We start from the raw sequence: 25,326 nt of genomic DNA on the forward strand, positions 1-25,326 counted from the left end.
TTACTGACATCCTGTGGATGGGCAACAGGCTGGGTTTTCCCAAGGTCTGAGTTCCCTAAAAGTAAATTGGGTATCTTTAGAAGTTGTCTGCACCCAGCCTTACAGGGCTTCTAATGGGAAATCTTGGCATTGGAGCCCAAAACACAGCTCACAGATCCTGAAGCAGCCAGTGGCCCTACCAAAGATCCCCACTTACCTTACAAGGAGTAATTTAATCACTGGGAAACCTGGATCATAAACACTGAAGTTCTCAGAAATGATGTCTGTTTGGTAGTGGAATTCTGTGTCCAGGCAAGCCTGCCACCCTTCTTAATGTGATCCTCTTCCCCCAAAGGAGAGAAGTCAAGACAGGCCTTATGCAAGTTGACTGCTTCATTCTTCCTGGGAAGCCTGCTGGGTTAAGTTGGGGGTTTTGTTATTGTTGTTGTTTGATTTTTGGCAGGGGGTTATTTTTTGCAAGCTCTATCTTTGTCAAATGCTATCACAGGCAACATTAAGACAGATCTACATATGGACACAAAAAGACATGTTCAAGAATATTTGTAGCAGCTTTATTTGCAATAGCCCTGAACTGGAAACCACCCAGATGTCCGTCAGCAGGAGAATGGATAAACAAACTGTAATACATCCATACAATAAGATACTACACAGCAATAAAAAGGAAGGAACTACTGACACAACCAACAACATGGATGAATCTCATAAGCATTATGCTAAGTGAAAACAGCCAGACAAAAAGACTACCTATACTGCATGATCCTGTTCATATGAAACTCTAGAGCAGACACAACTAATCTACCGATACCGAAGTAAGAATACTGTTTGCCTTTGGGAGATATTGACTAGAAATGGGCTCAAGGGAGCTCTTCAGGGTGCTGGGACTGTATTCTATTTTGATCTGGGGTATGATTATATGGGTGAATACACATGCACTTAAAACCCATCAGCACATAAGATTTGTGTACTCTGTGACTTTACTGTATGTGTTACATATACACCTCTATAAAAAGGTAAGATAGACTAATACAACAATAAGTTAAAAGAATAATAAAATAAAATAGGACAGCTCTAGAGAATACTGTCTCTCTCTCTCTTTCTCTAACTGTGACCAGTGGAAACTTAAGCCCTTGCCTAGAGCTTGGTCTCCTTAGGGAGAAAATGTTTGAGAGGGTTCTCTTGGTGAAGTTGGCATTTTTGCCACAGGAAACAGAGAAGACAGAAGGAAAAACTCAACATGAGCCCAGAGGTCTTTGGTGCGCAACATGAATAGTTTGGGGGAATTTAATCAGGACCGCCTCAAACACACACACACACACAGCACACACACACACACACACACAAAACACAGCACACTCATGCATTGAATCACATCCACACACACTCCATGCCCACCACCCTGCAACACCACATGCACTCACATCCCACACTGCTGCTGCAACACACCTCACACAGTCACACACATGGGACTGCACACATCACACATCATATACATGGCACACTCACATACTCAACCACATCACACTGCACAGACCTGCATACACGCAAAGCACACATCACATGCTCATACCACAAGGGATCATACACACACAGAGTGGAGGCAGCCCCTGCCCTCTCAGGGTCAACTCTTAGAATGCCAGCGCTGTTTGGGTAATCACCTCCTTCTTCCCGCTGCCAACCACAGCCACTGTCATCATCATCATCATCATCATTCCAGAAACATCCCTCATGGACAGGAACATCTCAGAGTGCACGCAGCTGTGCCTGCAAACAAAGACATCTGCCTGGAGCTGCCTGCTCACCCCAAAAGCTGTCTGGGCACATCAGGTTTCTGCCTGGTTCTGTGGAGTGAGTGTCCTGCAACCTTCAGCTCCAGCCCTGACAGGAACCCTGCAGCGACATCTATGCACCATCCTCCTCCCTCTCTATTTCTCTGTCCTACTGGCCACTGCCCCCTTCGCAGTAAGGAGCCTTGCTTCCCTTCTTGGTGTGGAACAGTGTCCATCCTGGGCCCAGATCAGCCCTGACCTTCCAGACAATGCTGACTTCGTTGCCAGGGGAATGCAGAGAAACCAGCCAATATCCAGAAGGTGCCATCCTCTCAATTTGGGATGCTGGCGCCTCCTTGCTGTTAGTCTTTGCCATGGACTGCCATAGCTGCAGCCTTCTGAGATCCTGGAAAACCCTTTTTCTGCTGTTGTTACCTTAACTTGAAGAACTCCACTGAGTCCATTTCAATATCTGTTGACCATCTGGACCTTCTGCAGAAAATAGGTCTCCATGTGTGGAAGACAGTGAAAAATTCCCATCAGCGTATGCACCATTTAACTCTCAGGAATCTCCCCCAAAGATAAATGCACAAGCAGGTTTATCACAGCTCTTTTGTGTTATGAAGACTGGAAACAACCTAAATGTCAACTGAGAGGGAATTGGCTTAGTTAATTATCCCAGATTATTACACCAAATATTACCCAGTCCTTGCAAAGGAGGACACAGGTTGGTATGTTCTGACATGGAAAAAAATGTCCAAGGAAACTATTTAAGGGAAAAATAAGTGAAGAAGTCATTTGGCAGGAGAGAATATAGATTTTCTATATTTTCTACATGTAACATGAACTAATTTTTGTTGAGTGAGCATGTGTGTACATGTGTGTGTGTTAAGAACTTAAAGAATAAAACCAAGCATGTACCAGTTTTCTCTGATAATATTACAGAGCACTATTCATGTCTTTGTTTCAGATATCTATGTTTTTATTTTTAAATATGTGTTACTTTTTTCAGTCAGAAAGAGACAAAAACATTTTTTTCTAAGTGTCCATCACTGGCCCCTCACCCATTCTTTTTAAAATCTTGGATTACCAATACTCAGAGGTAGCTGGACCTTGAGGCCAGTGAGTTCAGCATTTTCTAGCTATGGGGTCTGGGCATGTGACTTCGCCTTGTTGAACCTTCCTTTCATCCATCATCAACAAGCCTCATTGAGAGCCTACTCAATGCCACCCTCTGTGCCAATCCTGGGGTGACAGTGGTGGACAAAATGCTCATCCCCTTCCTACTTGGAGTTGCATCTATTGGTGTAAAATAAGGAATCTTTGCAGGGCTACTGAAAGGATTAGTAACATAAACAATTCCAGGCACATAAAAGGCCTTTGAAAACTATCGGCTGCTTAAAAAAAAATCCAAGGAGTATGACTTAGTTAAGGTAGGATAAGTTACCTAGTGAATTGCTCCTAACTTGTAATTGCTCAATAATGAAAGCTTATGTCTTGTTTATGTAACTGTCTAGGGTGGGGGCTCCAGATCTGGCAGTTTTGTTCCATGAAATGGCCTTCCCTAGGCAGAAGAGGCTCTGCCATCTTTAACTGTGGCTTTCAAGGTGACCTTGGGACTTCACTCCATCCCAGACAGCCAGTGGATAAGAGAAGAGCTTGGAGGAAAACCTAGAAAGCTTTTATGGTTGGACCAGAGGTGCACACATCCTTTCTACTCACATCCCATTGACCAGAACTCAGGCAGATGGCCACACATACAACTGCAAGAGAGACTGGGAAATGTAGTCTATCTGGGTACCTAGGAAGATAAACAAAACAGGTTTTGGGGACTAACCAGCAATCACTACCGTAGTGAATTAGAGAGGGAAACAAATCCCTATGACTTTGTTTGTGAGTGTTTATTTGTGGCCAGTCTGCAAATAGCTGATGCTCAAAGAAGTCTTTGCTCTAGAAGTTCAGAAGCTTTTTTTTTTATTTTTTTGCTGAACTTTTAGTTTTTTGGAAGAACTTTAAGAAGACATCTGTTTAAGCCTCTTTTTTATCATCAAGGTTGTCCTGCCACCGTCTGAGATACTACTAAAAAACAATGCCAGCCCCAAGCTCTGACTTTCACAAGATTTGAGATGCTGTCAAAAATAAATGCCAGCTCCTCAGATTCTGTGTGAAAGAGATGCCAACACGCATCTAACTCAAACTAAAAGCTGCAGACAAGAAGCTGTACCATGCATACATTGTCACTCCTACTCCACTAAAGAACCTCACATGCGAACCAGTGAATCCATGGATTAATCATGGCAACTAAAAGGAAATATCATTTTTTCCCTTAAGCTCGCACTTTGCAGAACCAGTACTTATATGTCTGTCTGTCAGAGGCTTACATCACAGGTTCAGAAGGCTTACGATTTAATTCTACAATATGGTTTGCAGAAAGTCCATGTGTGTGGTCGAGATAGGGACAATACGTGTACAATACGATACTATTCATTTGTTCATTTATTCATTCATCCATTCAATCAATATATATTGAGTAACTCCTCAATTATGAGCACTGTGGGTCCTGGGTTGAGGATACCAAGATGCAAGACACATTCACTGTGTCGTGGGGCAGTCAGCTGTGTGAACACACAATTACAATGCAGCCAGACACCTGCTGCAGTGGAAGCACGTGCGATGGCAGTAGAAGAAGCACAAGAAACAGATTATTAACAAGGCCACTCAATTCTTGGTTATTTCTCTGATTTACTTGGCACAGAAGCATCAAGTAACTCATCAGAAATATTCCTATGGCTCATTAGATGAAACGACTGGAAATGTGAAGAGAAAGGAAGTGCTCTAGGGCCCCAAGGGCTCTTTATTTATGCTGTCATTAGAAAGAAAGTGGGCAAAGTACTAGCAGCTGCAGACGTTGGATCTCTCCTGTGTACTAGGCATCTTGCATACTTGTCACTCATCCTGACAGGCAGGTATCACTGCCACCCACTGTACAGTTGGCATCTCTGAGGCCAGAGAGATGAAGACACTCGTCCCATTATGTAGTAGTTGGTAGACCTGAGAATTTGGCCCCTTTGACTCTAAAGGGTGATCCCTTTCCATTGCATCCCCTTACTGCCCACAGTCCATGGAAAACCAGGGAGAACAGACCCAGTGGACAGAGGGAGGCTTAGTCTCACTGCGAGGGAGAGGCAGCAAAGGATGGTGGAAGGCGTTAGTATCAGGAGCTGATGCTCACCCCCTGGGAGTAATATGAGGATAAACTGTCGTCATTCATTCATTGATTCAACATTTATATTAAGGAACTGCTAGGTTCCACATGCTTGGGGGATATGACAGTCAGTAGAAGAGGAGAAATAAATATGCTAAAAATTTCTTTGTCACCCATGAGAAGTAATAAAACAGGTACCTTTTCATTTTTGATGTTAATGATTAGGGAAACATAAACGATCAGCAAAGTTTTGAGAAAATCAATTTAAGCACAACAAGACTTTGAATTGTAAAGCTCCAAACTCCTGGAGAAGATAAAGAATATATGTATAGGAAAAAAAAAAGACTGTGAGGACATGAACCAAAATGGTGATAGTGGCAATCTCTGGGTGGTAAGAATGCGAATGATATTTATTCTCTTCTTGCTGTCTTCTCATACTTGTAAATGTTTTAAAGTAAGTATGTCTACTTTTATGATCATAGAAAAACAAGATTTACTACCAAGGTAAAGAAAATAAAACTCCAAAAAGCCAGAAGAGGAGGATTCCTGTGTTTCATCCCTTTCTCTCCTGGTACGTAGGCGGTGACCAGCATGTCAGCCAGACAGCTATGCCTCACTCCTATAGTAACACCCAATGATATCTTATTTCAACACACTGCCTGATTATTTCAGAACTCACTCGCAGGAGTAGCCACAGGAGGAAATATGCACTCATCACTGAGATATTAGGGACTGAATCCTGAAACTTGATTTTTCATTAGGGCATTATGCCATTTTTCAATTAAGACAGGTTCATCTTTTTTTTTTTAAAGTGCTGATGTGTAAAATCTCATTTCCTTCCTTAGCACACTTGCCTGTGGGTTTTATTTGTAATGCATTTCCATGCACTCCAACGAGTGGCAGAGAAACTGAGCTCGTGAGCTGTGTTGCGACAGTGCTCCTGGTGCTGGAAAGGAAACTGCAGCTCTGTGAGAACAATGCTCTGGAAAATCTGTAAAACCCAGTTGAACACACCTGAGGTTTGCATGAAAGGGCAGACATTACTCATGGCAGCTTTGACAGTGAGAATGGAGACAGAAAAGCCATCCAACCCTTCAGCAATGAATGTGCCTGGATGAATTGATCAGGTCTAATCTAGAAGCGAAGGAAGAACTGTCTAATGTCTTGATACAGTGGATTCACTGCATTATCTTTTTATTAAAAGTATTTTCCATGTTCTTGAATAAAAAAAAGATTCTGACCCTGCTCCCTCAAGTATTAAATCTAGAAATGAAAATATCCTCACTCAAACTAACAGGGTCTGTGAGGGGCTTAGGTTCTTAACATAAGATTCTATTTCCTGCTAGAAATATTGTTTCAGAAAAAATAGAAGCTATGATAGAAGGGCCACAGGAAACATCTGTGTATACAAACAGGCCAGCCCACTAGGAATAAAAATGCATTATGCATCACGAAAGTCTAAATATTTTTATTAACATGGTTTGTTAACTAAGAACTGAGAAATAAGGTTCCCTAAGAGTACCCCATCAAATGCTTTCTTCAATATTTCATTTTATTCTTAGGAGAGAAGTTGCTTGGAAATCTTATCTTAGATTTTTGCAATGAGTTTTCTATTAAAACTTATTTCTTTTCCATTTCAGGCAGAGCAAAGCTCTGGGCCAAGAGGGTTAGGGAATTTGTTTCATAAAACTGACAGCTTGGCGAGTATTCAATCACTCGGCACTCCACAGCCCAGGAGAACAAATAAGTCCTTTGCTGATGTCGCTCCAGACACATTACGATGTATGTTCCATAGCTTGATTCCCACCTTCCCACTTTTTGCCTCCTGCAGCAAAAAGAAAAGGAGGCAGAATGCACATAGAAAAATACAATGAAACCTACGAAGAAGAGAAATTCATCAATCATACTCTCATTTGGAAGTTGGAGAAAAATGTCCTCGTTGGATATGCTATTGCTGTTTTAGTCGCTGTGCCTGGCCTTACCTTCCAGAAGGCCAGTTGATTCAGAGGACTCCCAGCCATTATATTGTCCTATTCTTGGTGCTCCCAGACATGTGTCTTTGCAAGCTCTGACAGAGGCTTTAATAAGGCAGATAAAGCAAGCTTGGTGGCTGCCTTTGGCCCAGGTGGTGCCAAGAACAGGTTACTGGCTTGCAGCCTGGGCATTGTCTTGGGCAGAAAAGACCAGCCTGCCCCAAATCCTATACCAGCAAGAACCCAGCTTGGAAACTTCCTGTTTAACAAGCCTAACTCACAGCAGCCAGAGAAAGAAAACCATTACAAAATTTCTGCTCCCACCCTCTCCATCAAAACAAATCACAGGACTGGATTTTTTTGGTACTCATACACAAAGCTATGATTTAAAAATCCCTGCATGTGATACAACAAATCTATGCTGTTAAAAGATAGTGGCTATTGTTGGTGAGGATAATGAAGAGGGCATGAAGAAGCTTCCAGGGGCTGGTGCAGTCTGTGTCTCCTTCAGGGCACTGGTGACATCGGTGTGCTGTTTGTGAAAATTCTTCAAGATGTACACTTAATAATATATGCAATTTTGTGTATGTATGTAAGAATTTTAGACAAAAATCCACAAATAAAAATTTGTGTTAGATAATTTTTAACACATCTCCCATCCATATAGCTGGCTTTAAAAACCAAACATTACCAAGGAAAGAATAAACCATGTCACCCTACTGCTTAAAAATTGACCTATTTGAAGTGTGTGTGAAATAGACAACCTTTTAAAAATGCTGATGCTATTATTTAAGTTCTAATATCTACTCCTCATACAGTGGTACAGAGTGCCACAAATGAACAAGAAGACTCATTTTCTCTCTCAGACTCATTTTAGGAGGGCAGGGTATCATTGAGGGCACTTTCCAAAGACCTAAGTCCCATTTGGGGTGGTTCTCAACTATCTGAACCACATGGCCATGGCCGAGGAATCTTATTCTTGCCTTTTTCACATCTTCCTCTAGTTTTCCCTTTCGCTTTTATTTCCCTGAACTGAGTTCCTCCTAGACCACCCTCCATATTCTAGTTGTTGAGGGTTCAGGTGCCACCACGAGAATAAACTCTGAGTGCTTTTCCCTGTCACTGGTGTCCTAAGATGAGTGTGTCACCTCACTCTGCATTTCTCTTTGTATTTCTGAATGTACCTGAAGGCTTGCACCAGGACCCAACAGGAAAAATCCCTTTCATTAGCTTCCTACTCCAAGCTCTCCACTTTGTACCATTTACAACATGTTGCCTGTTTATTTACTGAGGTTTGATTTGCAAGAGAAATCTTTGGGATGGGGGTGGAGAAAGGAAGCTTTTGAAAACTTAAAATTTTTTAAATTTGGTTTCAGTAGAGTGATGAATAATGGAGGATTACAGTTGCTTTGCAAAATTAAAATCTGAATGGTCTACTGCTACACAAAAGTCTGCATCTTGCTGCTCCTAGAAAAATAAAAAGTCTTTTCTAATCATGATTTTAAGGACGTAGTAATGCATTATGTAAAGAAAGTGTTTTTCTCACTCAAGACTCAGTTTAACATATTTCCATGTCCAGTTAAGGACTTTCAAGTCCCAGATTCCAGCAGGACTGAAAGATTTGTTCACTCATCTGAAATTCAACTGAAATATCTAGACAGGCATCAGATGGGTGGGATAACAAGAAGGGCATAGGGCGGTCTAGTTTCCAGGAAGGCAGGGTAAGGATCTCAGGCTCCTATTTTAAGAGAAGTGCTTCAGTTGGAACCAGAGAAGCTATTGGAAAGGGTTTGGGATATGTTCTTGCCTTTTCTATTCCCAAGCTCCTTTTCTTCTCTGTGGTGGCATCCCCATACTGATGCCAGTTCAGGTGGAAGTAAATCTCCACTGCTTTGGTTCCAATCAGCTCAGCCATCCATGTTGCAACATTTCCCCTGGCAGGTGGGGTGACTCACTCACCCTGGTTTGCCCAGGACTGTCCGAGTTTTAAAACTGAAAGTCCTGTGTCTTAAGCACCCTCTCAATCCCAGGCAAATGAGGACAGGATGGTTGGTCATGCTAGCAGCAGGCCACCAGCTAAACCCCTCTCCCCTAGCTGGGCCCAGTCAAAGCCTGAACCAGCAGGCTCACCCAAAGTCCCCTCCTGCTTACAGAGTCTGACCTATTTAAAGCGTATGTATTTGTGAAGTGCATTTAAAGCTGCGGACTGAAGGTGCTCCTGGCTGTTGACTATGTCTGTCAGGTTTTGTTTTTGTCCCCAGAATGGCTTCAAAAGGCTCTTCTGACCCATCAATTTGTTTTCATTGCATTTCCTTCAGAACTGAGGGCTCAGAATAGGACTGCCTGGGCCATACCAAGATTTTCTGACTACTCACCTAGGCCTGGCTGCAGGGGGAGGGGAGGCCCAGATACCCACTCTCTCCCTTCTTCTGAGTTTCCTGACCCACCAGGGGGCCCAAAAGACAGAAACCAGGGTGCTGTCATCATTTAGTCTGTCTATCAGCCTAATATGATTTGGCTATGTCCCTATCCAAATCTCACCTTGAATTGTAATAATCTGCATGTGTCAAGGGCAGGGCCAGGTGGACATAATTGAATCATGGGAGTGGTTTCCCCCATACTGTTCTCATGGTAGTGAATAAGTCTCAAGAGATTTGATGGTTTTATAGATGGGAGTTCCCCTGCACAAGCTCTCTATTGCCTGCCACCATGTAAGATGTCCCTTTGCTCTTCCTTAGTCTTCCACCATGATTGTGAGGCCTCCCCAGCCATGTGGAACTGTGAGTCCATTAAATCTCTTTCCTTTATAAATTACCCAGTCTCAAGTATGTCTTTATTAGCAGCATGAGAACAGACTAATACAAAGCCATCACCAAGCCTCAGAGAGGCAGCCTCCTAAGATTCTTTCTGAATCCAGCCACTAGCCTCCCCATCCGCTGCACTCCTCTACTTCGGTTCTTCCTTGCCTCTCTTTCTGGGTTACTGCAACAGGGCCTTTTTGGTCTTCATTCCCTCCACCGTCCCCATCCCCCACCCTCCAGTACATCTCCACTGGGAAAAAGACCAAACACATAAACTAGGTCACGTCAAAAGCCTCCTGAAAACTGCTCAGGATGAAGTCCAAGGTCTTTATCAAGGCACACAAGACCCATTATGATGTGGGCCCTGCCCACCTTTTCTGCTCATCACTCAGAACTGGCCCTTTTGCTGCCTCTGTTTCTTCATCCCACAAATGAAAATAGCTGTTTCTGAAAGTGACCGTGTAGTTGAAGTGAAAGCACATATATTAAAGCCCTGCAGTGGTTCAACTCCATCTTAGGTTTGGAGAACATGGAGTCCTTTGCCCCCAGCCACAGAAGTGGTCAAAAGGAATGAAGGGGAAGGGTGGAGCACTTGGCATAGCCCTCTGCAGAAAGCAACGAATTTGAAGGCAGCAAATACGTATCCATATGGATGGGGTAATGAAGAGCTTCCTGTCCAAATATCCACAGTGGAGTTAACAGCGGGTTTGGCTGACTAGAGGAAAGCAGGCCTCAGCCCCTGGTGATGATGGTGACAAAGACCAGAGAGGGCCAGAGCTCTGGGACCCACTACATGCTGGTATTTACTGAGCCGCTCATGGGTAGATGGCAGAGAGCTAAGTGGTAGGAAAATGGAAGTATTAAAAGCCCAAGAAATTTACATTTCAACACCAATTAATGGGGACAGAGCCTCTATAATAATGCAAAAGAGGACTTAACTTCATGCCTTTGGAGACTTACTTTTGGAAACAGACAAACTGAGGGAAACTTGTGTGTTAGCACTTTTTTTGTTCAATCTATTATCAGCATCTAAGTGCTGCCAGGAGCCAAGGAGGGCTGGACTGTCATAGACTGTGATTAAAATGAGCTTTAGGAAGTGCTGCCTGGCTCAAGAGAATGAATGTTGGTTTGAGACCAAGCCACAAAAAAAGACACATGATTTCTGCTCTCAAATAAAACAAAAAATGAAAAAAAAAAAGGGTAGGGGAGGGAGAGACAGAGAGAAAAGAAAAAAGCTTAGTCTCTGTGGGGGAAAACAGAAGATTTGTGCATACTCAGAAAAAAAGATTCCATACCACTCTTTCATTTTACAAATATTCATAAGAAAAACAGCTCAACAGCTGCTTTGGTGAGTAACCTCAACTACTTCTTTCCACCTGTATCTAAAAAAAAAAAAAAAACAAGAACATTCTTAGCACTGCTGAAATGGAGATCAAGTGTTAAGGTGGCTGACATCACAATTTCCTTCCAGGGACCTTTCCAGACCTTCCCTGGCCTCCTGGCCACTCACACCCCCTCACCTCTACCCCTGCCCCAGGGAGGCTGGCTTTTGCCCTCCAAAATGGACAAAGACTTTAATTAGGGTGAAGAAATAAGTGTGGGGGCATGGAGGGGTTGGGGGAAAACCCAGCTTCATTATCTGTCTGTCTCACTCTTTCCTAGTCAACTTTTCTGCCCTGTTTAATTACAGAGAACAGCAAATTGGACAGCAAATGGGCCTCTCTGCCTGGGCTTGCCCTAGATTGCTAGGGTGGTCAGGCAGTTCCTAGAGCCCATGCTTCTTCCTTCACCCGCAACTGGCTCTCCACCCTCTTCCTCCCAAAAGATCCCAAATTAAAAGGAATGCATTCAAGAACAATTGCTAAGGAGGTGACCAAATCTAACAGTCGCCCAAATAAAGCTGGGATGACGAGGAGAGGGTAAGCTCTTCAGGACAGCAGTGGGAAGGAAGCTTCTCCCTGCTGACTTGAGCCAGCGACCACTGCTCCCTGAGGTACAGAGGCAATTCTAATGCACACTTGCCCTTGAGAACTGCTGGCTACAGGCCTCTGAGAAAAAGCAGAGCTGTGTTTTGTCTAGAGGGAGGAAGAGAGATGTAAAGTCTGCAAAGAGCAGACAGACGGAATGGTGCGGTGAAACAAGCATATTCTAGAGCTGCTACCAAAGTGTACATTCAGTAAAATCCACTTCCTCAGCCACACCAGCCACATTTCTAGTGCTCCTACACTTACTTGTAGCTAGTGGCTACCATACTGGACTGTGCATAACATTTCCATCATTGCAGAAAGTTCTACTGAACCACGCTGTACAGAATCCCAGTTCCACCTCCTGTAAGTGGTGTGATCTTGTGTAAGTTACTAAACGTATCCAAGCCTCTGATTCCTTCTCTGTGAAATAGAGTTCATAATACGTATACCTACCTCATATGGTTGTTATGGAGCTGGAAATAAAATAATATATGTAAATCACTTGGTACCACTGTCCAGCCTATAGCAGGAGCTTGATAAATGATAGGTAATATAATTGCTTTTATGATTTCATGAGCAGTCATTGGAGGATGTTTCCTAACAGAATGGACATTCTGCATTGGCTAGGATGGACCCGTTCCACTATGTTTGAGTTGTACATTCCAAAGCTTGGGTAAGTGGCTCAGTTCTCAACAGGATAAGTAGTAGTGTAATTCTGAAGCAATACCCACTTGCTGGCAGGCCAGAAAGGTGGTATCCTAACCCAGAGTGGTAAGAGACTTGTAGTAAGGCTGCAATTCTTGAAACCAGAAAGCCTCATTTTGTGAAAGGCTTCCTTTTCTTCTCTTTTTTTTCTTTTCTTCTCTCTCTTTCTCTCTCACATTAAACTCAAGCCTTCCATTTTCTTCATCTAGAAAGATGTCCAAGATACCCCATAACCTTTTTGGAAATCTCCCCTCATACGAGAAAACAAACAAAACCCAGCACAGAGAAGTTGTAAAACCTGTAGACGCCCTCCCATGATGCCTTACTGAATGCCAGTCAAAGCTCTAGGACAGGAGAAATGGGCTGGGAAAGTAGAAAGGGCTTCATATGTGGACTTTTATTCAACCTTATTAGGGAATAAGGGGTCACTGAATGTTCTTGAGCTAGGGTGACAAGACTAGAGAGGTGCTTTAGCAGGAGGAAGCTGATGCAGGCCTGTGGAACGGCAGCTGGGGGGAGCAATGCAACAAATCATGCAGAGCAGTGAGGAGAACAGGGTCACACCGGGGAGCCTTTTGAGGCCTGTGCTCATGACAGCAGTGGGCATGGCTGAGGAGAGGGTGAAGGGGGTCAAGCCCACGAGAACCGGCAATGGCGCTGACATTGGGAGTCAGGGATAAAGGGCCCAGGCTCTCAGCATTGAGGCTGCACGCTTGTGCGTTCATGTTCAAGAGGCCAGTTTTGCCCCCTCAAACTCCTCCAAAGAAGCAATTCCATTCTTCACGTGGGCTTAGGACAAAGCCAGCTCTCTATGAGTGAGGGGTCAGAAGAGCTGAGTAAAGAAGGGACTCAGGGAAGCAGCCCCAGGATCCTTCCTCAGGTTGCTGTTTCTGGCTTAGGAATCATAACAAAGCCTCCCCTTCCAGGTCTACTTGGGCCTCCTGGGTGAACCTCAGACTTTTGAATGTTATGGATGAGTAGCATTTTTAAAATGAAGGATCCAATATGAGTTAGAAAACTTCTGACTTTGTCAAATCAAGATGTCAAAATACAAATGTCATCCACTATCTCTTGATAAGTCGTAAGAGAAAGTTTCACACCAAGGACAGTGGGAAAGATCATTTTGGAATACAGGGCAGTTTTGTAAAGTGGAAAAGGTTTAGCTTTAAACAAAATAAATTTACTGCATTTTCACTTTTCTTCCACTTCACTGTGAGGGGGCAGAAATCCTGTCCGATACAGGCAGTGGTCTGCAAACCTGGTCTGTGGGGACCACTGGCTTATGGGACATTCTAAGATGTTTCCCCTTGCAGTTTTGGCTGTAAGCTTCAGCCCTGATGACCTCAAATCCAGCTGCTCAGCCTCTATGAGCACAAACAAAGCTTGGGGTTTCTGGTGTGGCTGTGTCCAACATGGAAGGGCAGGGCAGAATTGGCCTTTTCTAACCTTCTTAAAATGCCAGTGATAGACCAAAAAGGATCTTAGAACAAATGGCCCCATATTGATATTTTCACATTCAATAATTTTATATTTGGTCTAGAGAGCTAGTGATTCTTTTTTTCATAAAAGGAAATTGCATCCAGAGCTAATTGCTCAATCTGAAATGGATCTGGACATTGTTTAGATGTTGGAAAGGAAACGGTAACATTGTAGAGCTTTCACAAAGAGGGGAGCATTATTTTAGAACAAAATTTAAATGGAAATTAATAGGAAATGTAACTCCGTATGGTTTTCAAAGCTTTGATGTGCATAGTCGAAAGAGTATCCCTATTCTGTGCTTTCCTTGACATTTTTCTTGTTTATAAAATGCAATAGGAAATTCATCAGCACAGGCTCAATCCATTCCCATCCATTGATTGCTAGCCAATCAATGGCCATTGTAATCTGAAAAAAAGTAACACTGGTTTCTATGACCCTTTCCAAGCACAGCACTGTTTAGCTAAGCTTAATAAAGAGAAAAACAGCAAGGACCATCTGGAAAACACTCTTCTGGAGTCTCGAAAGATAGTGGCAGCCTCTGCCCAACCTGCTATAAATAAGTGTCTCAGAAACAAAACAAAACAAAACAAAACAAAAAAAAACACCCAATTTTCAAATCTGTTTCTACTTAATACAGCTGCAATAGGGTTTATTTAGCTTTTCCCTATAGAAGGAAGACGGTTTGCATTTTTATGACAAGTTCCTAAATGTTTTTCACAGCCATTTCCATTGCCATTATTTTGAGGAACAACATACCACTCGGATCTGTCTGTTTGCTTCTGCACACACAGCGGTGGCCCCAGTGGCCTCTGCACCACGAAACTGGCCTCCAACGCCCAGATTTATGATCCTATTTCCTCTCCCAGTGTTGCAACCATCACCCGAATCCTGGCCTGCAATGGACTGGCAACTTAGAATGTCCAAGTGTCACGTGCTACAAATCAATTATTTATCCACCTGAGCCCAGCACACTGTGGATCCCTACCAGCTCGTTGCCTCTCTCTTCATGGCGACAAGGAAGACTTCAACTACTCTTCAAGAGATGCTGGAACTCACCAATGAAGAAGTGTCGCTGGCTTGCCAAATCCCTCAATGCTCACCTTTCCATTTTTCCTCACTGGCTAGTATGCAAGGGAATCCTACACATGACACTCTTTGGAAAAGGTCAGCCTACCTTGGATGGCTGCAAAATGAAGTGGCCTATGTTGACTTCTGCACTGAACAACTGCCCCTATCCTTCACCAGCATCCCCTGCTCCCATATCACTCCCAGAGGCTGGCAGGGGAGGGCTAACTGGGGAACACTTTCCCTGTATAATGAGTGATCCACTTCTCTGCCCTCTCCCTGCCCCCCAAACACCCATTCCATTTCCATGTATGGGCAGGGCATGGTTTGCCCCCATGACACCTTCCTTGTGTAAGGCATGACCCTCCTTTCTAGCCTTTCAAGGGACTACCAGAAAGAATATGGCTGAGGGCTTGTCCTGGTGGCAACATTTCATCTGCTGTTGCTGCCTGTAGGCATTACCAGGTGCTAGCTGCCTGAAGGAGAATTGCTTCAAGGAAACAAATGTGTGTAAAAGGAAACAAAATTGCCAGGGGTGATGGGGGCTACCTGAATTTCAATCATTACAAAAAATGATCCATCTACCGAGAAAGTACTGTTGACTTTCTCTCTCAATAGTACTGGAAAACATGGAATTTAGTGGTGGGTAAAGGGCTGCTACAATCTGAAATGAGTCCATTACAATATTACGAGCAGAGCTCTCACAAGTACACTAAATGGCTAAATCAATTGGCTCAGGCTTAAGATGCTACCGGAGAAATGACAGTGGGGAGGGGTTGGGGGTGGGGGAAGATGTCTGCTGACTTTGAAGTCATGCCTGGAATCAGGTGCATATGAAAAAGAAATTAGGGAGGAATAAACCTGTTCTCTTTATGAAAAACCAGAGAAGCCACTAGTTCTTACAATGTGCCCCCCAATCACCTATGACTTATAAAATTGCCTGCCTTGAAAAAGTCTCCATGCTTATACAATCTTATAGACCCTTCCACCAACCTTAGAATTAAATCACGCACATGACCCACTTCCAACTGTTAATTAATCATGCCCATGAATTGTATTTATAAAAGTCAGAGGGGGAAAATTGTGTCTTTTATTATGTCAAATGGAATTTTCCAAAAAAACACAAAGTACTTATTAAATTTTGGTCTAGACAAGTGGTCTTCAACAGGGCTAATTTTGTCCCAGAGGGGACATTTGGCAAGGTCTAGGGTAGGAGGATGTGGTGCTAACGGTATCTAGTGGGTGGAGGCCAGGGATGCTGCTAAACATCTTAAGGTGCATGGGACAGTCCCCTGCAACAAACAATTCTCTGGTCTAAAATGTCAACAGGGCCAAGGTGAAGAAACCATGCTCCAGATAAAGCCAAATATGCTTGGCCTTTAACATTCATTTTTTTTTAAAAAAAAGGGAAAGGATCCCATTTTTTTCAAAATCTAAGGAAGGTTTACATATATGTTGACTAACATATTTACTCCTTTTTCATATAAATGAAATAGGTTCTCCATCTGAATCTAGGAACATTAAAGAAATATTGTGATGATGGTGGGGGTACGTATGGGATATTTTAAATGCATATTTCATCAGTCTAAATGGGTGGAAATTAATATCTCATAAAATAAAATGATTATCTAGTTATGTTCCATACAAAACCAAAATCAATACACTGTATCTTACCTAAACTGCAATTAGAGTTTTAAAAAAACTAAAACAAGGAAATGCTATTCTTTCCCATTTTTTGCTAGCTGGGCACACACTTCTGAGCATGAGGCATTAAAAAACAAACAGGCAGACAAAAACCTTATTTTTTTAAAAAGACATATTTTTCCAGAGCACAAAAAGCTTCCTGAATCTTTCCTTGTATTTACTGTAGATTCAATCATTCTTTAGTGAGCAAAACATGCAGCCCATTCTCTTGGTTATGCTTGCCTGGCTTTCCAAATGCCCTCAAAACTAGGATGATGAATCACATACTTTGGCCCCATTGTGCCAATTAATAGTAAGCAAAAGAATTCCACACGGCCAAGATAGGACTTTCTGCCTGGTTGTGCATACGGGGGTGGGGAGGGATTCTTCAGCCAATTGCTTTCAGAGAATCTTAAGAACAGGTGTTTCAGTTCCCTAAAATTCCTTTCATCCTAGAACATTCTATGTGGTTCTGCAGTGCCCCCACTTTGGGGATGGGCTTTGATCAGAAAAAACCTATGTTCCTACAGTCAGCCTGGAGCTTCCAGGCTTAAAGCACGAAGGAAAGAATGGCTGACAGCTACACCATTTCAACCCTTCCAGGCCTCCGTTTCTTTCTCTGAATTATAAGGGAAAAGTGGCCATACACACAAAGGCAAAAATAACAACAACAATAAAAACGCCCAAACACACCCAGTCTTGGCTGCCAGCACGGCCCGATTCTGCTGCTGAAAAAGAACAGTTGCTACAGTGCAGCTGGAGGAGCTTTTCCAGGGAACTGGTAATACCCTGGCTGTTAATGAATTATTTTTCGCCAGAATGTCGGATTCTTCCTGTGCTCCAGTAAACAGTCTGCTTCTGCCATGTGAAACAAAACCAACTCCTTCTGAGGAGCCCAAGGGGGTCAGCCAAGGGTCCCCTGTGAGGGCAGCCCCCTCAGGAGCCAGAGCCACAGGCGCCTGACCTGTAAATCACTGCAGTCCCAAGTTCATTATCCCATCCCTTTCCGTCTATTTATGCCATGACCAGTGCCTAGGGAAGGACCCAGAAATGATGTGATGTGATGATACCATAGTGCCAGCCAAAATCCTTCTTCTACCTCCCTGAACTCTCCTTTGGCCAGGTTTCTTCATCTGCTGTGCTATGGTTGTGTGAAATTGACCTTCCTTGCATTTATTCTGTCTCCCTCGCAGAAATTTTATTTACGTCCTTGCTCTTGTTCTCATCAAGCTGTCAGGAAATGACAGCGTGCATTCTCTTTTTTATTTTCTCTCCTTTAAGGCTGGCCCTGGCCCCAAATAACCCACTGTCAGCATGAGGGTGTCTACTGGCGACATTACTCTCCAAGCACAAATCCCTGGGATGGATAGTACTTTAAGCTGCTACTAGAGCAGGTGTCAAGGAATTCTCCGATGGACAAGGACACCGGCCTGTGGGGTGGGTGGGGTCGAGGAAAGGAAAGAGCCATTTCATTCAAGCCAGTCCTGCCTGTGCCCATTCTATTGGGTTTCTGGGTCCCACATTCCTCATAGAGCATGAGACTGAGCCAACATGCTTATGGCTAGTTTCCACGGGGAACCTCCATCATGGCACCTGAGCTACTGAAAATCAAAATCGCTTGATGCCAGGCTGCTGTGGCTACTGACTCAGCCCCCTGCCTCCCACCTGCCATCGAGATGGAGAGCGTTTATGTCCCCAGAACATCTGGAGGCTGAAGTCACGAGGTTGGTTAGTTTGCTCCAGAGCAGCTCTGTCTAATAGAAATGTTTACGTAGTTTAAATTTTTTTCGTAGTCACATTTAAAAAAATAAAAGAAGCCACTAATTTTAATACTCTATCATATTTAACTAATATATTCAAAATATTATCATTTTACCATGTAATCAATGCAAAGCTTATTAATGAGCTATTTTGGATTTTTTTTTGTATTAAGTCACAGAAATCCCATGCATCTGTTATATTTAATGCACATCCTAATTTGGACCAACCACTTTTCAAGCACTCTATGGCTGTATGTGGCTAGTGGCTAGTGTGTGGGACAATGCAGACATGTGACATTTCCATCATCATAGAAAGTTTTATTAGACAGTGCTGTGCTGAAAGACCAAAAAGTTGTGGGAAGAGGAGTGACAGGTGTGAGCAGAGTGTGCTCCAAAGTTCTCTAGAATTACTGAGTTGTTGGAGCTAATTACAGCAGAAATTGGAATTACAAGGATTGGGATGTTCAAGGAGCCCAGCCCTATGTCTAAGTAGAGATTAAAATGGGCTTTTATGAAAGGCCCTGGGACCATGCATAGTCTGAATGTGTCTGTCCCCTCCAAACTCCTGTGTTGAAATCCTAATCCCCAACGTGATGGTATTAAGAGGTGGGGCATTTGGTTGATGATTAGGTCGTGAGAGTGGAGCCTTCATGAATGGGATGAGTGCCCTTGTAAAAGAAGCCCCAGAGAGGTCACTTGCCCCTTCTACCATGTGAGGGCACAGCAAGAAGATGCCATCTCTGAACCAGGAAAAAAGCCCTCACCAGACACTGAATCTGCCGGCATCTTGATCTTTGACTTCCCATCCTCCAGAACGGTGAGAAATATGTTTCTATCATTTATAAGTCACCCAGCCTATGGGATTTTGTTATAGCAGCCCAGACGGATGAAGGCAGACCATGCCCATGTTTTGCGGTGCTGCCCCACAGCAGTGGGAAGGCCAGCAAGTATGATCATGGCTCAAGACATCTGCTGGCTAAGCTGCCTCCATCTTAGCTGTTCTGGTCTGTTCAGGGCAGGGGCTGGGAGAGAACACCAAAGTCACATACTTCTTCCAATAACAATTCTGGGTTTGAATCTAATTTGGTGAAGCAGATACAGAAACGTGACCAAATTATGTGTGCCTGTGTCTGTGTGTGCATGTGTGTTCGTGTGTGTGTTCTTGGCAGGAGAGAGGAGGGTCATGTGTGAACTCCAGAAGTACTAACCTGGCCGCCAAAATCAGCTTCTCACCAGCTGCCATCAGAGGACAGTGAAGTGGCAGACTCAAGAGGCTCATCAACATTGTGAGCCATGAAGGAAAGGCCTTGAGTCTGGAAAGAATGAGATGATGGGCACCCGGGCAGACGATCAGGTGGGAGGGAGAAGTGGTAATCAGAGGCATTCTCCAAAGACAAGAGCTGCCAACTCTACAGCAAGGATGTCACCCTGATCCCCAAATCAAGCTTAATTCAGAATCCCACGCAGGCTTTTGTGTGTGGGAAGAGTGCAATTAGCCATCTTTCCCCCTCATTCTCTGAGGTCTCCCTCATATTCTGTTCAGGGAGGCAGCATTGAGGAGCTCCTCATACATAGATTCAAAGCCCAGCTCCCTCGGTGGCTCCAGAATTTCTAGGAGTTTGAAGACTACCACCTGGTTGGAAGGGGGCTACGGGGCTTGCTTTAACGATACATTTGCATAGCAAGTTCCCTCCTCATTTTCCTATAGAGTGTTTGTTTATTTGAGACAGTTTCTAGTTAAAAATACTTCACCCAGCCTTTGGTCCCTCGTGGACTTTGAGTTAGTTGTTTAACCTTTCTGAGCCTTAGTTTCCTCACCTACAAGATGGGAATAATCTTGCCCATCTCCCATGGATTTTGTAAAGATTAAACTGGGGCTTGTCAGCATGGAGCTACCAAGGGCTAAAACTGGAATATGACACCAGGAACTTCAGGCCCCCAACCAAACATACAAATCTCTGGATCTCTCCTTGCTGGGTCTCCCTTAACAATGATCTACAGCCCCCTCCCCACTGCCATTCACTCCATCAGTGCCATCATTTAGTCACTCAACTCTCATTTATTAAGCAACAGTTGGGTGGTGGGGACTCCAAGATGAAAGGGTACAGTCTGTCCATCTGACATAGGGTATTTCGGATCTATCTACTTGGCACATAAGTATGCACTGTGGGTGACTGGGTTGCCCACTGGTGGGCTTTCACCTTCCCCCTAATCCCCACCAACTGTGTACCAGATTTTGCCAAGGTGGAGGGGCTGAAAGATCCAGCAGGAAGAGATCCAGAGATCTGTATGTTTGGTTAGGGGCCTGGAGTTCCTGGTGTCATACTCCAGTTTTAGTCCTTCGTGGTTCCATGCTGACATGTCCCACTTTAATCTTTACAACGTCTATGTGAGATGGGAAAGATTATTCCCATCTTGTAGGTAAGGAAACTGAGGTTCAGACAGGTTAAGAGAAATAAATAAGAGACCTGGAGCAGGGGAATAGGGACATGTTGCCCCTTTAAATCATAACCACCAAAGTCTGAAATCAGATACACAACTGGAAATTTATCTGAGCCTCAGATTCCTTATCTGTAAAATAATTCTTCCATCACAGGGTGGCTGAGAAGGTTTACCACATGTGAAGTGCCTAGCAGACAGAGGCCAACAATACATGTTAGTTCCCTTCCCAATTTATTTCCCTCCACTACCATCCTCTCCAAAATTCTAAGCTTAGGGGAGAAGCCAGAGAACAGACGTTTCCTATTTTCTTATCATAAATTTGGAGCACGCTGTGCAGGGCTTTCTGCACATCCAGAGTATCTCCATTCTGGGTCAATGGATTTGGGAGGCCAGTCCTATCCTCAGCTTCTGGGTCATTACAGCTAGAGCACTCCCAGCAACAGCTCCTCACACACCTTCCAGTCTTTGATTTTTCTTTCTTGTAGTTCAGATGGTCCTGTTTCAGGGACTCTGTATTCTGGATACAAGATTTTGAAATGTGTCTTACAGTTCTTCCCCAGCTGCCCACCAAACCGAGTTCTCACCCCAGCGATCGGCATCGCTTGGAAAACTGTCTTTTCATTTGTTCCTCAGATGAACAGGTTTTCCTGGGCAAAACATCACCACTGGAGGTCTTGGCTTTTTTTCATCATAAAGGAACCCCCTCGGGTGGCTGAATGGTCCCCTGGGCTGGTGCCAAAGTAGTCACTACCCCCAAGTTCCAGTCTGACTTGGTTCACAGTGCCTGGGCTGCCCTGGGGATGCCTCTAGTGGGCAACTGTCAGGACGAGAAGCGAGTGCCCATTTGAAGGAGACTGTGTGTATGTGGGGGTGTGGGGGCAGGTGGCTTCTCTGGGCTTGTAAGAGGCAGAGAAACTGGGATGCCACCATCTTACAATTCTCTGCCTTCCAGCCCACCCCTGGCTTCTCATGTTCCCGTTTGAGAAGAAAACTAGCCTCCATACTGTCCCCTTCCGTATTGTCCCCCTCCCACCTTGCCACCCCTCTACTGTAACAAAGGCATGTCCACACCACATTTTCAAAGTTGTCACAAGTCTCTCGGTCCACCAACAACCAATTCTGATGACTCCAAAGGAGCAAGAGAGACATCCAGAAAACGGTGGGAAAGATTCCCTGGGAAAAGCACAGAAAACCTTGCCTGATGCATGCAAGGCTAGGAATTGTTTTCTCCCTGCTGGCTGCTTTTCTCTCTGTTCTAAAGAGAAGCTTCCAAGAATCAGTTAAATAAAGGGATCACACCAGAGGATGCGAGATAATGCTAAACCAACAAAAACAAAGACCCAAATGAAACAGACAGAGCCATGAGAATAAGCGGTTATCAAAACTTTGTTTGGCCATATCTATTTATCATCGCTGCACACCCGGGCTCTGCGGAATATCATTCTGTTGATGTCACTTATCCTCAGCAAAATATTTACACATCCTTAAAAACGCCAGATGAGGGGGGCCGGCCCGCGCACTGCCGCAAGCCGCCCCTCAAACCCCATCGCTGGGTTCTGAACAGCCCACGACATAGGGGCACGACGGTGGGTGGCACCAGCGGGCACAGGTGAGAGCTACCAACAGTTCCAGGAACACAGTCACCCAGACGCTGCGCCGTGCCCTCCCCACCTCTCCCCTACCTGACTCTGCAAGCAGCAGCCACATACCCGATATGGTGTCGGCGCCTCCTTGTCCTCCTCTCCTGCCTTTTTCATTGATTAAGTTCTCAAACCATTGTTAAAGCTGGGTTGCTTTTTCCTTGGAAAACTGGGCTAAATTCATTAAGCTTCCCTCTGCCACAAAAGGAATATTCATAAAAGTTTGGCAGGCAGAAAGGGAGACTGAGTGAGTGCCATGGTGTGGGTAACAACCCGCTCCTCCAAAGCCACCTTCTTCTTCCGTGCCCCATCCCTCTCTCCATCCATCCGTCGTGCCCCAAACCTACTCCAGGGACTTCTGATAGGGAAACACAAAGCAGCAGCTGTTTGGCAACATTTCTACCCCTCGCCAGCAACTGTGGTGGGATGCCATTTCCCCACCCAGGCGGAGCTTATCCTGAACAATAGTCGGGCTTTAAATGGCAAACAAGCAAACACACAGAGCACAACCCCAACCCCGAAAAAGCCACCGCGGAGAGAAGCAATAACTCCCTCCGCAGCAAAAGGCGCCACTGAAACGCACGCAAAAATGCAGCGAGAACGTTGCTCGGTGCCTAACATGGCAGAAAGCCCGAGCTGGTGCGGCCACCCCGGGGCTGGGCATTGGGGGGCACTGGGGCTCCCGGGGCGCCGACGCACACTCACCCGGCTCCGGGGGGGATGCGGGGCTGGCCGCGCGTCACAAAGAGGAGCCCGGCGCAATCTGGCAAAACCCAACTTTCCACCAGGCTCGCCAGGGCCGCCAGATACGTCAACAGAATCCATCTTTCGAAGGGCCTGGAAGGCGCCGGGTTTTCCGGGCCGGGGCAGAACGGCAGATCCGGAGACTGCCCGGTGCGGTGCCTGGGCGCGGAGTCCGCCGTGCACCGCCCTCTGCGCCCGGTGCCAGTGCGGGCGGCGGCCCGAAACCCACTTCGGGGCCCCCGCCCCGCCGGCCGGCGCCGCCTCCCCAGCAGTCCCCGGCCCCGCCGGCCAGTGCGCGGCGCCGGGAACGGGAGCGGGGCCCCGGCGCGCCACACGGGCGGCGGCCTCGGCCCGCGTCCCCGCCCCCGCCCGGCCCTCCCAGCCGGCCCCGGCCTCCGGGCGCCGTCCTGCCCCCGGGAGCAGGCCCCTCCCCGGGCGCCGGGCCCCGCCAGGCGCGCCCAGCCCGGCGCGCCCCCTGCGTCCCGGTGGCAGCTCCGCGCGGGGAGGGCGGGGGTGACCCCGGCCCGCACGGGGGCGCCGCGGCCACTACCTCGCAATCGCGGCCGCCGCCTCCAGGAAGCCGCGGGGTGGTCGAGTGTGCGGGAACTCTCCGGTCTGGCCTCGCCGCCGGCCGCCTGAAGGGGGTGCGCCGCGGTGGGAGCCGCCGTCGCCGCTGTCACCGAGTCGCTGTCGCCGCCGCCGCTGCTGGTTGTGCGTGAGCGTGTGTGCGCCTGTGTCCTGGCGAGTGTGTGTCTGCGTGCGGCGCCCGGCCTTTACTATATACACCAAGGGGTGGGAGGAGGCGGGGAAGGGGAGGGCTTGGGGGAGGCGGCGGAGGAGGGGGAGCAGGAGGGGGGCGAAAGGGTACCCGAGGAGGCGGCGGCGGAGGAGGGACAGGTGATCTCGCCCACGGGGAGGGCGTGGCCGTGGGCGGCGCGGGGTGCCAGGAGGAAGGGGTGTCGGGGCGGGGAGGGGGACCTTGGGGGGAGCGCCGGGGGAGGGCCGGAGGAGCGGGGACCCTACTGCCTCCCGGCGGGCTGGGGACCATTCCAGACCCCAGGATGGAGAAGAGCGAGGAACAGAGCCCAGAAGGGAGGAAGTGGCTGGCTGATGGAAGTGGGGGAGGTGGGAAGGGCTCAGCGATCACCCGAAAATGCCAATTGTGATACCGGTGGAAGATGCTTCTCACAAGGTGGGAGATTAGGAAAGATCAAATTAGTCCACCTACGTAATGTAATTTCCATCCAAGAGGTGATTCATGTATCAATCTAACCTTTATTAAGCGCCTAGTGTTCTTTGCCCAGATACTGGGCAAAGAACTGGAGTTACAGGGACGGTGACTGTATGATTGCTGACCAGTAAATAAGTAGTAGGTGTCAGTTGTACTATTGATCATTTTAAAACTGAAAACAATAAATCCTTAGAATTCTTGAGACAGCCAAGGAAGCAACCAAATTGGTTTAATGATTCTCCAAAGATGTAAAGATTTTTTTCTATTAATCAAAACAGGATGAAGATATTTGAGAGAGAATAGCAGAGCAGAAATTATTTAATCAGAGCAGAGAACAAAATGAATCTAGTTGTTCTTGGTAGTCTCGAGCCCCCTGAAGTTGCAATACTGTGTGTATTAAACATGACTTTCCTCTTATCAAATCTGAGTTTTATAACACAGTTTATAATTAGTATGGGAGCCTGAACTTGTGTTTGAAAGGCTGTATTCTAACTATGTTGTGTTGCAAGCATAAGGTGGTAGTAACTGAGGCTGAATGATGTCTGTCTTGAGCACTTTTGCCTTTGTGGACTCCTTCCTCTGTAGAAAGATATTACAAATTACATTTTACAATTGCATTTGTGTAAAGATGAATATAATAGCATTATATATTAAAACAGTTTCTTCAACCTAAAAATTCATTTTTTCTTCTGATTTTAAAAGAAATTAAAAGATTTATGTGGGTCCCTAAACATGAGCCCCAGGCACTGTGTCTACTATGCCTAAGGGAGAAGTCAGCCCTGGTAGTACCGTTCCTTGATACTGAATTTCCTCTTTTGAAAAAGAAGAGTTAAATTAAGAAGTACCCAGACCACACAGGGGTGGA

At 45.6% G+C, this 25,326-nt stretch overlaps 1 protein-coding gene across 4 annotated transcripts in view; it reads right to left on the reverse strand.

Moving 5' to 3' along the window:
* RAI2 (retinoic acid induced 2) overlaps nt 1-24,009 on the reverse strand; it is a 61,341-nt gene extending 37,332 nt beyond the window's left edge. The window contains exons 1-2 of one of the 4 annotated variants that reach the window (XM_016943844.3): nt 23,192-23,588; nt 197-390 (exon numbers count right to left, since the gene is read on the reverse strand). The gene's annotated coding sequence lies outside the window, so the exon portion shown is untranslated. Of the gene's footprint in view, nt 1-196; nt 394-23,191; nt 23,589-23,780 lie in introns of those variants that run through there. The other 3 variants (XM_016943845.4, XM_024352971.2, XM_016943842.3) reach the window with 3 other exon arrangements.
* Between the last annotated feature and the right edge of the window lie 1,317 nt (nt 24,010-25,326).

This window comes from Pan troglodytes, chromosome X (genome assembly GCF_028858775.2).
Source record: "Pan troglodytes isolate AG18354 chromosome X, NHGRI_mPanTro3-v2.0_pri, whole genome shotgun sequence".
Taxonomy (NCBI): Eukaryota; Metazoa; Chordata; class Mammalia; order Primates; family Hominidae; genus Pan; species Pan troglodytes.